This window comes from Panicum hallii, chromosome 7 (assembly GCF_002211085.1).
Source record: "Panicum hallii strain FIL2 chromosome 7, PHallii_v3.1, whole genome shotgun sequence".
Classification (NCBI taxonomy): Eukaryota; Viridiplantae; Streptophyta; class Magnoliopsida; order Poales; family Poaceae; genus Panicum; species Panicum hallii.
In genome coordinates, this window is record NC_038048.1 from 29,576,805 (window position 1) to 29,582,370 (window position 5,566).

Consider the following 5,566-nt stretch of genomic DNA (forward strand, 5'->3'; position numbering starts at 1 on the left):
CAGTAAGTGTAGTTTCAATCATTTATTATAATATGCACTTGCTTCGAACAAATGCCTAAAAAATCATATATAATACTTTTGCAGATATCATTGGATTGCTTTTATGCTACAACCAAAGCATGAAAAAGTGCTCGTATCGGACTCTGTTGATTTTTAGCAGCGTAGATACAAAAAATTTGTATCCATCCTCAACATGTTAGCAAAATTGTTATCTTCTACATGTACATTATGCTAAATCTTTCACAAAAAACTACATACATAAACTAACTTCTCGTTTCTTTCTTTTTAAAACAGGGCTTGCAAGAACTACATTTTCAAAGGAGGAATTCATCGCCCCGATAGAACAACAGAAATAACTTTGCACACACACTTCCCATGCCACAAGCAACCTGCAGGTTTCATGTACTGTGGGTACTACATGTGTGAGCATATGAGGGAGCTCGAGAGATACACAACTGAACCCGAACATGTAAGGGGCTACTCTTTGTTAGGGATAGATGCATACGTGTGTATTATTTTTGCGTGTATCTAACACTTGGTTTAATTTTTCCATAGATTTTGTAATTGCAGACTCAACTGAGAAAACACGACGAACAACTCCATGAGCAACAACTTCTTAACGTAGTTGCAGATTTATATCATTTCATTTCGCATGAAGTGATCCATGTAATGGGGTATTTTGTTCACCCTGAATATGAATTGGCAAATCAAAAAAATATGAAGATTTTTCGTCAGTGGGATACTCAGCACCTCTGTGCCGGCTCCAGTAGCGTGGAATTGGAAAAATATGTAGTATATGCGCACTTTAATGATGTACTCTAATGATGCACTATAATAATATAGTTCTATATGATTTAATTTTGTATTCATAATTATTTGTATTTAGGAAACATATTCCATATCGGTCGCTATGACATTCGATCGCGCACTAGCTTCATAGGTCAAAATTGGTGGGAAACAAAATTTATAAAAATAGATTCAAAAAATTTAAATACAAATCAACCAATTTTTTGGCGGGAAACCTATTTTCAGGATGGTCCACGCCCTCACGTGCTTCTGGAAATCTATTTATTACAGGGGTGGGTCATGGGCTCACCTGCCCCTTGTCGGTGTTTTACCAGCTGCCACCGAGGGGTATACCCAAGGTGGTAGGTTTAGGCGAGGAGACGCCGAGATCAGAAATTCGAAGGTGCAAGGAACACAAGATTTAGACAGGTTCGGGCCGCGAGGTGCGTAATACCTACGTCCTGTATGGTGGTTTGTATTGCCTTGAGTATTGATGTTATGTTTTGAAGGGGGTCCCTACCCCCCCTTATATATCCGGGAGGACAAGGTTACATGAATCCTAGTCCAATACTAGCCAAAGAATCGTACTCGAGTACAACTCGAGTAGTTTCCTTCTGTACCGACTAGTCCTACCCTCATACGAGTAGAGAACAACATAAATAAGAGATAAGACAAGCCTTATCTCTTAATCCTGTTTGAACTACGTTATGTACACATTCCCATAGCCCCGGGTCTGACAAGCCCCTGAGCTCTTCGTACCTGAGTATTGCAGGCTTCTTGAGTACTTTCAAAGTAGTCTTAGGCTTGTTTTGAAGCTCCATCTTGAAGTTCTTCTTCGAGTACTTTCTTGGCTGCATCGAAGCTATGAGGTGCTCATGCCCCAAATTACTTCTTTGGTATGGTGTGCGATTGAGAAATCGCACTCCATATGGAGTAGCCCCCGAGCCTCAGGTTGAATCAGAGAATTAGGCTGAGGGTCACATTAGTCTTGAATCTTCCTTACTTTTCAAATAAATTCGAAAAAACAAGTAGTCGATGCCACGTTTCCCGCAGCCCCCGAGTCTTGAATCCAAATCTCTCAGGTTTGGAAACAAGGATCCAAGGTCATGGCATGTAGTGAAAAAATGTTCCCATGATAAATAACTGGTGTGATGGTACGAATGATAGAAGTTAGATCTGGAATTCAAAAAACCGCTTTTTTCGGGACAATGAACCCTGAAAAAATGATTAATCGAATATTTTATCTAAACAATCCATCACACGACCCCTCAACTTCAGAATATTCCCTAAAACGACTCTTTTTCAACTTCAAAACAGTAAACCCGTACCTGGCCGCTGGTTATTTAACCCCACGGTAACGCCAGGTAAAATTCGTGCTTCCAATATGCAATCTGATTAGAAATTTCCGAATCCCCAATCAGAGCCGCACTCCGCCTTCACCCCTTTGAAAAAGCCCCAATCTAGCCAAATCTCTCCGCCCCTTTCTCCGCAGCCCCCGAGCAACTCGTGGCGAGCGGATCAAGAAATGGTGCCCAAAAGATCCAACGAGAAGGATGGGAAGGGGAAGGAGTTGTAGCCGCCGTCTGGGAAATGGACTCGCAGTAAGTGCTCCAACAATGATCTCATGAAACTTGTTTCCGAGGGTTTGCTTCAAGAAAAAAGTCTTATCAACTGGCGCCCCTCTTTTCGCGAACCTCTTCCCATGTAGATGAAATCGTCACATTTTAGCATTTTACCGAACGGGGTTTGGCCCTTCCCTCTTGCTCTTTCTTCCGAGGCCTTCTTTACTTCTACGGGCTTGAGCTCCATCACCTCAACCTGAATTCAATTTTTCATATTGCTATCTTCATTCAATTTTGTGAAGCTTTTCTTGGAATCAAATCCCACTGGGATCTTTTTCGATTTCTGTTCTGAGTAAAACCACAACCCACTTATAAAATCCATCCATCATAGGGGGCGCTGGCATCTAGCTTAGACAACAAGCCAGCGATAGGTACATTTCCTACAAATTCCCCTCCAACCTTCCTGGATGGAAGAGCCATTGGTTCTACATCGAAAACCATGCCCCCAGATTTCTGAAAAATCCAGCAAACCCCCTGTCGTGAGGCCAGAGTGGAATACCGAACTCTTCAGAGGAGACCTGGACCAAGTTGATGAGTTGCTTGCCATCATAGCAGGTCATAAAGAAATAGGAGTGACCGGAGCGTCTGTGATGTTTTCCTTCTTCAAACGCCGGATCTAGCCAATCCAACAACTCCATAAACTAGGCTTCGAGTACATAGGCGCCGAAGATCCCTCTCGGATGTGCGTAGAGGAGTTGACTGACGACGCCACGCTCATCCGAGTCAAGCGGGTGCTACTGGACGTGAACGCGGTTCCCTACATCCCGCAGTTGTTTTCTACGCAAAATCCTCCAAAACCGGTAAGTATTCGACTACTTTTTTAGAACAAGTTCTGCTGTTCTGCCACTGCTAACTGAAAATCTTCTGCAGGGACACACAGAGTTGTACCAAAGCTATCCACCACAACCTGACATCCCCCGACCAGACCACCTTCTCCCCAGTGCCGCGGCAGAAGCAAAAAAGGCTCAAGCAACCAAAGCTCAACCATGCGACGAAACAGCCGAAAGCGAGAGCACCCTGGCGGAAAAGGAAACTGAAGGGAAGGCGAGAAGGAACAACTCCTCGGACCATCCGTGGAGTTGACCGAAACTCTGCCTTTGGTCCCGCGGGGTCATCGGGTAGTGCACAAACAGAAAGCGCATGTAGTCGAATCCTCCAGGTATGAAGTTGCTGCCTTGTTGAATTGTCAAATATCGATATTGTTGCATGCTAATACTATCTTTTTTGCAGTCCGTCTACTTCTTCTCCCGACCCCAAGCGCCAAGAGGTGGGAACGGACCCATCGACTACTTCAGCAGGGACAGTTACCATCGCCGTGGTGGGCACCGCGCAATCAGCTGGTGTGAGTCCGCCGCCAGCAACGAGCACCGTGGTTGAAATACCACGGGCCTTAAGAATAAAGAAAGTTGTCATGAAGAAATCACCGCTGTAAGTGCGGATCCTTTTTGCATAATAAACATCCTATTCTTTTCAACTTGTGTAATAATATAACTGATTCTGCATCATTAGGTCTGTAACCGACATGAGATACAAGCCAAAGCCAGCCGCGGCTACTCCAGCCCCCGAGCCGCCAGCCACCGAGGAGGACACGACTCTGCCCGACCCAACACCTCCCAAGCCCCAGCAACCCGAAGCCAGTGCTGCTGGTGAAGGACAAGTCGAGGCCACTGATGCCGCTCCTGCAGATGGCATAGGTAAGCGTCTGACCTCCCATGGCTGATTGCTTAGACCACAAACATCACGTACTGAATGTGTCTTGACTTGCACGTACCACGCAACCACCAACTGACGAGGCGACGGGTACCTCAAGGAACCCTGAAGATCTGCTGGTGCCCAGGAGTGGATACTAGAACATCATTACCACAGACCTAGTGGATGATCCACTCCTGACCGTCAGCAACATGCGATACTTCCAGAAGATCTCCAAGGAGATGTACTAATATACCATGGTAAGGCATGATTACTCCTCTGCCGTTATACTTTGTCGAGTTGCTTGTATTAATCCTTCCCCTTATGCAGGATGTGGCCAAACTCTCACAGTGAAAGTCCGAAAAGCTGAAAGCAGTTGTGAGTGGCCTCCAGGAACTCGAAGCAAAGGAGCGATGCATATCAGAAGAGCAGGCGAAGAACATATATCTTCAAAGAGAGCTCGACAAGCTGAAGCTGGAGCGGACGCGAGAAACATGGCTCCTCAAGAATGACCTCCGCAATCTTGAGAAGGCCAACTCCGAGCTCCAAGAACAACTCAAAGAACAAAAGAAGGCGCACCAAGGCAAGCCCTTTCTTCCCTCGAGTTCTTTCACTTAACAACTTATCTTGAATTCTGAAAATATGCTGTATCATCGTACAGATAACATCGAGAGGCTGCAGAAGGTAATCGCCAATATTGAACAACAAGTCGCCGACTGCCTTCAGTAGATCAAGACACTGGGCGAAGAGAAGGAGCAGCAGCAAAAGGAGCTGGAGGACCTCAAGGGAGCCGCCCAGAAGCTTGTGGACATGGTGGACCCACAAGAAGGCGGCGAAGCAGATGAGCAGCCCTTGTTGGAGCGACTTTACGGAGTGCCACAGAAGGTCCTCAGTTTCCTCACTGAAGCCCCCATCGCGTGTGTCAGCCATGCTCTTAGCTTTGTAAAATCTTTTTGGCCGGAGGCTCGACTAGAAGCGTTCGCGCAGGGTGTGGCTGCAGAGTGCTTCGAAGAACTATTCAACGAGTACCTCCAAGCAGAAAAGATAGTAAAAAGTGTACTATAGGATTGAGATGTAAGAACAAGTACTCTTTTCCTTGTATATATTTGTCTTTGATGTCTCCACTTGCATGTGCCTTGTGACTGAATTATCATCCAAGTTCAAAGGCTAAGTAGTAGACACTACCCCGGCTGCAACGACACTAGGAGTAGTCATAGTAGCTCTGAGTAGGAACCCATCCAACAAGTTAGATGTAACCCGATCGGGCAGGTCTAACCAGTTAGGAAAGAACGCGAGCATCACCGCATGACTGCCGTGCTTATGGAAAGAAGTTGAAACTAGCCTGAGTGCAACGACTCTGGGCGTAGTCGAAATAGCTCCTCATGTGAGCCCATCCAACAAGTTAGGTATAAACCGGTTGAACGGATCTAACTTGTTGGGAAAAATGAGATCATCATCGCAAATTACCA